This window comes from Rhipicephalus sanguineus, chromosome 3 (genome assembly GCF_013339695.2).
Source record: "Rhipicephalus sanguineus isolate Rsan-2018 chromosome 3, BIME_Rsan_1.4, whole genome shotgun sequence".
Taxonomy (NCBI): Eukaryota; Metazoa; Arthropoda; class Arachnida; order Ixodida; family Ixodidae; genus Rhipicephalus; species Rhipicephalus sanguineus.
In genome coordinates this window covers 108,897,627-108,909,685 of record NC_051178.1, presented here as the reverse complement: position 1 = coordinate 108,909,685, position 12,059 = coordinate 108,897,627, and the positions used below count along the sequence as shown (strand labels likewise).

Here is a 12,059-nt window from a genome sequence, read left to right as displayed (position 1 = left end):
TTGCACCGTTACGCTGCAGTCTACACTGACACTGTGTGGATGCGATAGCGTGCATGCGTAGCGTGCACCACCTCGAGAGCACATTCCTCTTTCTTTTCATCTGTTAATGACTTCCTTAAAAGTAGGGTAGCAAACCGTACAAGTGTTTGGTTGACCTCTCTGCCTTTCCTCCTCGCTACGCTGGCTGGTGTTCAGCACTGCGTACCGTCTTTGTGGGGAACGCAGTGACTGATCGTCAATTGCCAAGCATCTTGGAATAATCATTGAGGCGTTCAGCCCAGAAACGGATAGAGGATTTTTCCGAGCGGGGAGCGGGGTCAGCTTCTGGGAAGTCTGAAGCCTTAAAGGGGTCATGAACCACTTTTCCAAGTAATGATCTAATGGCCTCAGTATCGGAGTGTACTGCCTCCCGAATCGATTGCCGCAAAAATTTCTCGAATCCGTCAAGAATCAGCGGAGTTACGGGGGTTTGGCGCACGCTCCCAGCGCTTTTTCTCTTTTCTCGTGCCGGCGAGCGCACTGGAAGCTAGACAGGGAGGGATGGCATGGGGGAAAGAAGTTACGCCAGCGCGCGTCATGAAACGCGATAGCTCTCCCGCTGTGCTTCGCTTGCGCGAGTGCGGCTACCGTGTACTGAGGAGTGCGGCGCCGGCAAGTGGCGGCACCCCGCGGCAAGAAGCGCATCTGATCCGAACGCCGCTCTCGATTTACGTCGGCTATCGGCCAATAAGCATGCTATGTCCCTTGCGACGTACAGCGGACAGACGCCCCGCCCACCGACGAGAGTGAGAACCGGCCTCTGTTTGAAAAGAGGGTGTCTGGGGAAACGGCAACTTCGCGCTCCGCTTGTGGCCATTACGCGGCGCGCACGACTGTAATATTTGGCAGAGCAGTTCATTGCCGTGTCAGCTTTCCGCAGGATGTGTTTTTTCAATCAGCCCAAGGGGTGCTTCATGACCCCTTTAAAGGCTAGCTGAGTATGGAGCGTCAACATCAATACTGATCTTATACATTCAAAAATAAAGGGTGGATCCACCCGTGCTTCAGACGTGGCACCTCTTTGAAAGGTATGATTGAACTAGCGAAGAACCTCACTACAAAGCCAATTTGTGATTTTAATGTTGGGTGAGAAATTTCAGTCCTAAATTTTGCCTGCGTATACTTTCAATAGCCGTATTTTACTGGTTTTTCTTAAAGGGTCATTAAAGAGACATGATTTTCCCGGACCAAACGCCGTGACGTCACTGATTTCGACGGTGTGTGCTAGGTCCTACGCAGTTCCTAATCAGTAAAAATTAAATACATTGTCCTCTGACGGGGTCATAGACTTAAAAGTTTTAGGAAATTTCGTTGCGCCAATGTAGCCAAATTACAAAAAACACAATTTGAAATCCATGACGTCACTCGCCGATATTTCGGCGTGAAATCTAAAAATGAAAATTTGACTTTGATCTTTCCCTATATTAATAATGGGTGATAAATGCAGCGCGGCAAATTTCACAAACACGGCACGCAAGAACGACACAGACGAAGCGTTAATTCCAACTTCGTTTGGAACAAATTATGTTCCAACTAGCCCCTACAAAGGTCTTTTATTAATAAACCTATGATGGTGAAGTTAATGACTTTAGAGTTCCCAGAGTACAGTTTATCAATGTAAACCGATTCATTGTTTCACTTTAGTGTCCCTTAAATTAGAAGGTGAGTCTATAAATGTTACACTAATAATGGGAAGCGATATGCAGGGCTAGGAGTTGCCTTTCGTCACATGTTGTCGTAGAAAGCATACTGAGTAGAGGCCTATGCGGCCGAGAAGGTACAGCGCTACGATATGAATTTATTGCATGTGATTCGCGGAGTAATAACACGACATGTATGAAGCTGTATTACAAGAATAAGCGGGTTCAGTATCTGGCTGTCTGTTTTCGTTATCGCCATTGCGTAATCCGTCTATCCTCAGATGAACGTACGAAACAACCGCTCTAGAACTGCCGGGGTGTTTCAAACACCGATTTGATGTAGCCATATGTTTGCCAGGCAATGGCTACCGTAGACCAAGCCTAGTCACGTGTTACGCAGCCGCGACGCCTTTCCGCAGCGGACCACGTGGCGTGACTTTTAGAGCGAGATACGCAGAGGCGAAAAAATGCGCTTGCAGCTTGAGTGTGAACGCGTAGCTCTACGCAGAGCAGAGCTTGAGCATTCGAGTAGGCCGTGTTCTGTGTCGAAGTGACGACCGCCGCGATAACGGCATTGCGCAATGTGCTAAAATGCTCACGGGCGAGCGGGGAACGCGGTCGACAGGCGCGCGAGAGGGAGGAAACGTAGGAGAGGAGAGAGTGTAGGGAACGCGCATGCGCTGGCACTCATCGCGGCGTTGCGCAGGAGAGAATTTCGGCATGTCGAGCCCGCGTTTCAGAAGAGTGGAGAGGGGGAAGGGAGAGTGGAAAGGGTTTGCGCATGTGCATTAAGGGTGGTCACGCCGCACACCACCACGACCACCGGTTTGAACTCCGCTATGAGATGCTTCGCATCTAAAGAAGTCGGTTTCGCCGCAAAGGCGAAGCAATGAATGCGATAGCAACAGGCTGTAGCGTCCGAGATGGCCGGGAACCGAGAGCGTTCTCCGATTTCTCTGGCTCGATGCTATGCAGCTCTCCATCTTTTGCCAAGGCCGGCCGGACGCGCCTTGCGTTGTGCTCCGGCGCCTCAAGGTCATTGCGACGCGATGAACGACTCTGCGGGACGTGTAGTAGTAGAGCTTTCGCTCTAACACTCTTTTTTGCCTTTAAAAGGCAGAAAGAAGTGCTCCACACTCGCCGCCATGGCTGCGATCGGCGTTAACTACTCCTATGTTTAAATGCACATATATACATAGGCGTGCGCAGGGTTCCTCTTCGGGGGGGGGGGGGGGGGGGGGCGAAAGTTCATCGCGGCGCTCCTATTAAGTCAATGTATGGGGCAGACTTTGCACCCCCCTCTTCTTAGGTGACTAGGTGGGCGGCCGCCCCCCTGCCACCCCCTCTGCGCACGCCTATAAAGTGGACGGGAGGATGACCGCCGCCGTAGCTCAGTGGAAGAGCATCGGACGCATTATTCGAAGGTCGCATGTCCGGTCCCTGCCGGCAGCAACTTGTCTTTTCGTCCACTTTACTTTTTTCACATATATATTCTAATTACTACAAATAACATCCCCTATACTTTCCTTGGCATTATTGTCTCTTAGTTCCCATCAATACTGTAGCGGTAGCAGTTTCAAACAACACAACTTCGGATATTGTCAGGCCTGAGAGTCTGAAAAAAATGAGCGCCGAAAGGTTTCGGCGTCCGAAGTTTCATACATCCTTATACATTGCCTCTATGCGACACGTGACGGTGCTGCAACTTAAGAAGTCCGGAGAGGCCCCGCCCCAGTTGACCGAAGCGCAGCAGCCGATCGCCTCCGCGACTAAAGAAATAGTCCTGCTCATGGACTCGGCAATGTACTCCGAAGGTGGGATCACTGGCCGTCCGGCTTATGACGTCAGTCTGGAGTGCACGCCCACTGGCGAAGGCTTGTGTACATCTGCCTTTGAGGAGGAAATGCCAGAGACTTCTGAACTTGTATGTACTAGTTCAAACTACGAAGCATGCCCAAACATCGGCTGTCGAGTAAAAACTAACACGTGTGAAGGAAAATGACATGGACAAATGGTAGATGCACACCTTCTGACATTTATTTCAGTGCACGTTTGTATATCAAAAATATACAACCAAACAGAACACGCAGGTTCACTGCAAAACTCAAAGCAGCACAATGCGCTTTGCTGTACTTTTTTTTTTCCTTCCTTCACAGACATGAGGTACAGAGAAAGTGGTGGCAATGGGGCGAAAATAATCAGAAAACGCCAGAGTATATCGTGTATGTGTCCCGTGGCTTATATCTATAGTCGATCGTGTCAGTGTACACGCTATACACAGGACGACAAACTTTATAAATGGTGTGTCGCATGTGTGTGCCAGGCCGACATCTGCAGGCACACATGCAGATAATAACATTGGCAGTGTGTTTTCCTCTTTTTAACTTTCAGACAAAATGATGCGGAGATCACCGCCAAATAGCCGAGTTGCTCATCATGCCAACGGTACTCGAATGATCTCTCAAGAACGACTTTCAATTTACAGCATGCAATGCCAACGACCTAAGTCAATGCAGGTTGCTTTCACTCAAGTTTCCAAAGATAGCATCGTTTTGGTCAACACTATTCTTGGTTCAGTAATGCGCTTGATAACAGTGTTTACCTATTTTTCCTTCAGAACTTTAGTTGCGGAGAGGTTTCAAAAGTGTACCATGCTTCTGAAGAAGCTGGCATGTTTGGTGAACCAACCAGATGTACCAGATGAACCAGCCAAGCAAGGGAGCCAAGTGTTTTACTGAACGCAAAGCAAAAAGTTCAATCTTGCTCCAAACAAGAGCGTAGTAGTAAGTGCAGCACTTACTTTGAAAGGTACTCGCAATTAAAATGCAGATTACTCTGTACTTTAATAACAATGGCAACTAAATCTCTACTTATAGAAAGCCAGGCAGTACAGCGTGCCCTGCATCACCTTCCATGATAATTTAGAGGAACACCATGTAACAAAAGAAAACCTGCTGTCTACCTAGTGTGCCAGGGAACACGAGCACCATAAGGGAAATTTACACAGTGTAGTTTTCAGTACCATTGGCATGACGGCAAATGCCTCTGTCCAAGGAGAGGCATAACAAGCACCCACATAAACCCCAGGTGCAGAACAACTCTTTCCAAAACACCTGTGAGTTGTGGGAAGAGTTTAACAATCTTTCTAGTTGGCGGAACTTCTGCAAAAATAGTTCTGCACCTCTGTAATACATCACCCGGAAGAGGAAAATAAAAAGATATAAACGTTTTAGACATGAAGCCAGTGGTTGTGTGATGGTTGCGCAAGATGCAATAATGGCTACGCTGTATCTCCAAATGTTGTCGTTTCCTTTCCTATTCTTGCAGATCTCAAAAACACTCCGGCAGCGGTAACTCAAGACCTACTGACAAGGACAAGCTTTCTGTGGGGATTACAGTGGCCAGCAAAAGGCCCATATGGAAATCACGTACTAAGGTTCCGCAAGCACAATTTCTCTTGCCACATCGACTGTTCAAGTCGGCGACGTTAAACACGCTGAGCATATGTGTTACTGCCGGTGCCATCACATACTTGCACCACAAAAGTGGGCTGGCAGTCGCTAAAAGCAAATGTTCTCAGAACAACGCAGCATACCTCAATGAAAAGACCAGATGTGTTTGAACAACTGCAAAGACAGACTAAGCAATACAGGTTTCAATGGGCCATTTAAAAAAAGAGGAACAGCAGACAGTGGTACACAAGAACACACTGGTAGAAAAAAGGCCATACTATACAGACAATGCCACTGTCTCGTGTTCTACGGGCACATACGTGCACACAAACAATTCACCCAAAAGGCAGCAAACCACCACAGTAAGCCCAATGGCACCAAACAACACGTCCAGTGCAAAGCGCTGGATTATCTTCACGCCTATCGAGAGCAAAGACGGCAACTCAACTACTCGAGCCTGTAAGACATTCCATGCTGACCCAAACTAGCACAACGCACGAAGTGCAGCAGGGTGCCCACTAGCTGGTGTGTGCCACAACAAACCGCATGCCACATATTCACGCACGATGCAAGGATGACATTCCTTGCCAGGAACCTGATCTGACAACAAGTGTGTGGCTGGTGGAGATCCAGAACGCCCACGTTCAACCTATGACCCACTACTTCAGGGGTGACGACGGCATGTGCAACCATAATACCCGCATCAAGCGACACCTCGGCAACAATAGACATACATGCGGTTAGTTATGCACATTGGTGCTCTCGCTTTTAAACACATCTGCCAACAAATGGGGACATCTGAAGAGAACTTGCCAAAGGAAGTCCAAACTGGAAACATGAAGGGAGGCTGACAGAGGCATTCGAAATGGAACTGGCAGTGCAATTTTGACAGACAAAAGCCAGTGAGCTGAAATGAGCACATTGATGAGAGCAGCCCGAGAGTGATCTCACCGTAAATGAGCTAGACTGAGATGGCATAGCACTTGCTCAGTAAATTTATGCAGAAAAACAATCCCTGAAGGATGCGTGGTTTAACAGCAGCTAGCAGCACGTCTCTCAGGTGAAATGAATATGCGCATATACCGATGTGGTGCTCCGAGCTGATACTTCAATACAAACAAATCAAGGAAAAGAACAAGGTGCGTTTTCAAACAGGAGCATAGTCTACACAGGTGGAGTGCCATAAACGCATGTGTGCTGCAAGAGTTGAGTGATGATGGCTAAAGAGAGGATGCGTACCTGGGGACCGTGTAAGTACTGCCTTAATAGCACAGCGAAAATGGAACCTACATGAAGAAACGGCAGATTTAACTATCCAAAGTACATAGGCACTTTAGCATGGACCATGTAATTTGTCCCACAGTTTCCCCTATTTTGTCTCATTTCACATTTCTGAGTACTGACATGCAGATTACAGACTCAACATGTCACTGGGTGCCCCGACGATTTTTCACAAACAAGAAAGTAATTAAGGATTGGGCAACAGTAAACTTCATTCCAGCTCCTGCACCGTGTAATTTCTCTGACACATAGGGATCTATACCGGGCAACTAAGCGACGGTGTTGGGAGTTCTGATAGGACATTGAGGAAAAAGCGCCAATGACATGCACACACTAATCACTGTCGCAAATCCTTCATAACTGGTACGTAAGCCTACCCCTCTTGAGCCAAAAAGCACCAAGAAATTGACGACAAGCAGATGTTATGTTGCAGTCAAAACAAGCACCTGTCAACTTTACACGCAGGGGCTCCTCCATGACACCATCCTAGGTTAACCGACAAATCACAACGCCATTTAAAAGCACACTTCATGAACACTATTTTTTTTACAAGGCAGCAACTTCATTTTCAAATGAATTATGTCACATGAACGACAGTAGAAACAGTGAACACAAGGAACTCGCTGCAGTGCAACGAAAAAAGCAAAGTGATGAAGGTGAGAGAGGGTAGAGTGAACGAATATAATCGTAAAAAACAACAAAAGACCAAGCCGCAGAGATGAGATAAAATAAAAGATTGCTTCAGAAAATGGCACCACAGAGAGCAGAATCATTGCCACTATAGAGATACAAGGCCAGAGTGAAGGAAGGACAGAATGCAGACTTCCTAACCATGCCACACAGTTTCAATACTTCGAGGCCTCTCCCAACAGCATTTGAGATGAGATGGGTATAGGCGATTTTATTTTCGGTTCACGGGCGCCGCCATCTTGGACTGATAAGCAATTGTTCTGCCTGTTTTCTATGTCGTAATGTGAAATCATCATGGTCATAAAACGTTGAATGTACCTGCCCAAGTGTTTTCGTGCATGCAAGTTCGCCGTAGCACTGTTTGTTTATTTGATACGTATACAAAACTGCAACGTTATCAGCCCAAGATGGCGGCGCTTGAGCGCGTCCGGAAAATGGTGTATAGGCGACATGGCAATGCGGCCACGAAATCTGAAGCATGTGCACTTCAATAAATATGCGAAACAACAAACTGGGACATGCGCTGCCCTTTAAAGAAACACTGAAAACTGTAACAGTCCCCAGGAAGGTTTCTGACCGGCCAGCAGTATAACTCCCACACACCCTACACCAGCACACTGGACAACAAAAACAAAAAAAAACTGCAGATGGTGGCTTTGTGCGGCACAAACAAACAAGTTTTGAGGTAGTAGCAAGACGACACATCCGTATAGAAAAGATGTGCCTCCCGTGAAAAGGGGGACCGCCACGTCCCGAGAAAACACGTAAGAACGGTGGATACACGAAAGATGCGAGATGCTAGAGCTCTGCAAGACGTTGGATGCTGTCATAATGGGCTGCGCAGAGATTGGTTGCGCTGGCCATGAGCAAGTTCAGCCGCTGGTGCTGGGCAGAAAAGCATGTAGCGAACAGGGTGGTGCTTTAAACAAGTGCAGAAAAGCATGACAATGCTCTTCTAGCTTTCACGTGCACTTAGAATTGTTTCAGACCTTACTGGCTGCAAGCAATGGCTACACGCTTGGACGCCAGTACACAGATTATGGCATGGTTTCTCAGAGGAGTTGTTGGAGGTACGGCAGCAGTAAACAAGGTGAAAGCTTTCGAAAAACACGCACGCACACTGCCAACCAGATGACACTGTGACGGCTCACTTCAGAACAGAAGCTGCCCCTACAGCGACTCTCACCACGCAGTCACGATCGGGGATAAGCACAGCGATGACTCTCAATTTCATTTCGCACGCTGCTGAACCCACACGAGTTCCTCGAAACAGAGCACAGGCTGTAGAGAAGGGTAAACTGTGCAAGGCAACCTTGAAGTTCGAGTAGCACTGGCTTACACTCTTAAGATAAGCTTGCACTTTTCGGGGCTTATCCCATTACCAGCCAACAATCGTGCCTTTCCTTTCTTCAATGCTGCATGCCTGGTGCCGTCCAGATCATGAATGGCACGCATGTTTGTCAGCACGATGCAGGATTCCTCGAAAGGGAGCATGAATTTTCAGGGAAGGAAACAAGTAAGACACATGACTATGTACTGTTTGGAGACCAGACACGCCCTTATCGGTGTAAAGCAACAGGTGCAAAGCCTATTGATGCAGCAGCCCTCCAGTACACAACGGGGGCACATAAACTGTGGCGATAATCTCACAGCCAACCCGCTTGCCATGCCTGACTTCAACAAGGCAATCTCTGCTCAACATCCAGCCACAATGTTCGTAGATCATCAAAACATGCACTGGTCTCAACAGCAAGAGCTTAGAAAAGAAAAGCAGGGCTGAACAGGTCGCAACAAACCTTGCCTGAGTAAAACTGAGGCATCTTCCGGGAGTCATCTCGCCCTTGGATGCCCATGCGATTTCAACACGCGGCAGCATACCCTTCATATCCACATAACGAACATTTCACAGTAACAAGTCTTGCCTATGACGTTACAAACGATTCATGCAGCACAACTTGTCATTGATAACAAGCTCAAATTTCAAATGATACACTGCTTAGATGCTTAACGCATTTCCCAGAGTGCTTGGTGTTGCCTAACAATTTGGCCCACGCCACAGCAAACCTGCTGCCAATGTTCCGTTTCTTCTGCACATTGTATTTACCTAGCAGTTGAGCAGAAGCCTAGACACTCGTTCAAATGCACTGCGACAGCTTGCAGGCACAGAATGTCGAAGCAAACCATTGTCAATTACGGATGAAAACTTCCATAGAAACATCACACACTAGCACACATTTTACATCTCCAGCAGAAAAAAAGGCTAAAAAAAAAAAAAGGAAAGATTAATTGGGATACATAATGCACTTGTGCCTCTAGTTGATGAAAAACTCTTTGAACAGTTTGATTGGAAAGTGACTAAAAACAGGTCGGCAGCAGCAAGAAAACCTTTCAGTGCACGAGACCGTCCCTTAAGCACCAGAAGCATTCAATATACACCAGCAAAGCATTTTTTTTCTAACCCTCTGTACACGACAGCTGAATCCCATCACAATAATTTGGTAAAAACAAATAGCTCTTCCGAGAGAAACAACCGTACGTATGACATTTCACAGTACCAGCCTAGAGGGCACGGCAATCACCAGTCCCATATCCACTACCGTGCCACTGCATGCAAGTGCCTTAAGCTCTAGACACTGCACTCTCACTCCAAACTTCACACACAAACGCCAGTGCAACAGCAACACTTTGGTAACCGACCCTGCGGCCACCTCTTCTCGCCCTCACCACGCAATACCTCAGCATCAACAAACCATCAATGCACTCAGAGTGCAAAACGTGCGAGGTAATCAAAAATCAGCCAAGGATTGTACACACACACATATATATACAGACAACTAGATCCCACCATCCTTAAGCACATTGCAATTACAATATTACTATACAGTGTCTCAACTGCGGCTCGACCAGTATGCAGCAGCTGATTCATACGGAGTAAGGTCATGTGTGTGGACGTCCAAACAACAATTGAGCTGTGCTTCACAACTTCACGCTTACGCTGGTGCCCAGAAAGGTTACGATGAAGAAAGAACGGTGACAGTCCGCGTGGAGACTCGACCAATGAGTGACGAACATTGTTTGACACGCAGCACACCTCTCCATCGAATGCCAAAAAAGAGCCTGCCACGAATTCTCGCTTTCTTTCTCAGACGAAGTGCCATGTCGATCCCCCATGGCATTCAGAAAGCACACTGGACGTACAGCGGACATTCAAACGGCCTTCAAAAGCATCTTAACCACTTCACTGCCCAACACAGAACAACAGCTTACTTGGTCTTATCTGGTTATCGACTTGGATTTCTCCAAGAATAATTTCTTGTGGAGCCCTCACATCCTGTGTTGGTGAAAACTGCCCCAACGACACCAGAGGTGCATGGGCTGAGATGTTCTCGTAAAGCTGAAGTAGGCTGTACACTAACAACATGTATGCAACCACGTTTTTCAGGCCAGTAGCGGTATATGGATTCTCAACAGTCCTCCGCACCACTTCGTTAAGAAATGCCAACCGTTAACCTGCAGAGAGGCCGTCGTCACAAAGCATGCTGCCCGGCAACCTTCCACGATCCTTTGGGATATCTGTCCCTAATATCCTCAAATGTCAAAAAAAATAATAATAAACGTCTCAGGGGAATCCATCTATCACCCGTTTTACATGGTACAGACAGAAGAACACATGGTTTTATGACTCTTTTGAAAAAGAAAGGGGGACATCTATGCGCATGCTACAATAAACACGCCACCAAAATAAAGAGAACACCACCTTCACCATGCACATGGTGTTTCTGTCCAGAGCTCTAGTCTCAATAAAGAACTGGGCAAACACCCCATCCTATGGCACATGCCTGTACTATGTACTACCACGCATGCAGAACGGCAAGTGAGGCAATGAACACACCGGCTAAACCCAGTTACTGTAGCCCTTTATCCCTGGCGGAATATCACAGGCACGACAAAAACAAAACACCGTGTATATATACCTATTTATGAATATAGTTTTTATATTTACACGCGTCTAAAAACCTTCAGAAAGTAAGTTGTACTAACAAGAACCACTACTAAAATCAAGAATCAGCGAAAAATAGTACGCTATCTGTGCGCTTGAAGCACATTGTCAAATCTACCGGCGAGAGCACAGAACATCGAACCATCGGGCAAGTCCAGAGCATTAAACATGCCAAGCCAAAGCATAGAGAGAGAGAAATGCTTTAATGAAACGCTGGAGATGTTAGTCTGGCTATTCGCCTGACAAGCTACTCCAGGTGCTGGGTGATGAGCCAAAGCATAGATTAAACAAAAGAAGAGACCAGGACCTAACTTTGTTTTTGACTGTCTCCATTATTTTTCTGCTTATCATGCCCGTTAACGTGCAGCGTATGAATGCTAATGATCCCAAATAAGTGCAAACACACGCAAAATTATTTTTAGAAGTCACGCTGATGAGAACTGATCAGTCAATTACAGTTGGGCTGCACAACTCGTGTTTTGCAGTTATTCGGACTCAAAGTCAAAAGACGGACTACCACCACTGAGAAGAGCACTGACACTGGACCAGCATAACTTGACTTGGGAATACTATCTTTCCACTGGCAATTAACAATGGGCCCCACCGTATCATTGGTAATTAATGCTGTCTCAGCAAACAATGACACGAGGGAAGTGGAAACAACACACGAAGCAGAGAACCCCCGACAATGAGCCGTGAACGATGCACGCGTATTCCATAAACGATGCACGCACGTTCAAACCTACCGAACTGTTCCTAACAACGCAGCACCACGACTGAGACATTTAGGTTGCGACTGTGAGCATTGACAGTGTACCTTATAGTGATGCACAACTACTAACGACATCATTGATACTGCAAGCAGTTCAGTCCTTTATCAAACTATTGGCTGTGCCAATAACAGTACCCTACCAACAGTACTGAGAAAGCATTATCGATGATGAAAAATCATGTAAC

At 46.9% G+C, this 12,059-nt stretch overlaps 1 long non-coding RNA gene across 1 annotated transcript; it reads right to left on the bottom strand.

The window, feature by feature from the left end:
• Positions 1 to 3,694: 3,694 nt before the first annotated feature.
• Positions 3,695 to 7,305, bottom strand: LOC125757641 (uncharacterized). The gene is made up of 2 exons (XR_007415380.1): positions 5,928 to 7,305; positions 3,695 to 5,892 (listed from the first exon to the last, which is right to left on the bottom strand). It is a non-coding gene; the product is annotated as an uncharacterized LOC125757641 (long non-coding RNA).
• Between the last annotated feature and the right edge of the window lie 4,754 nt (positions 7,306 to 12,059).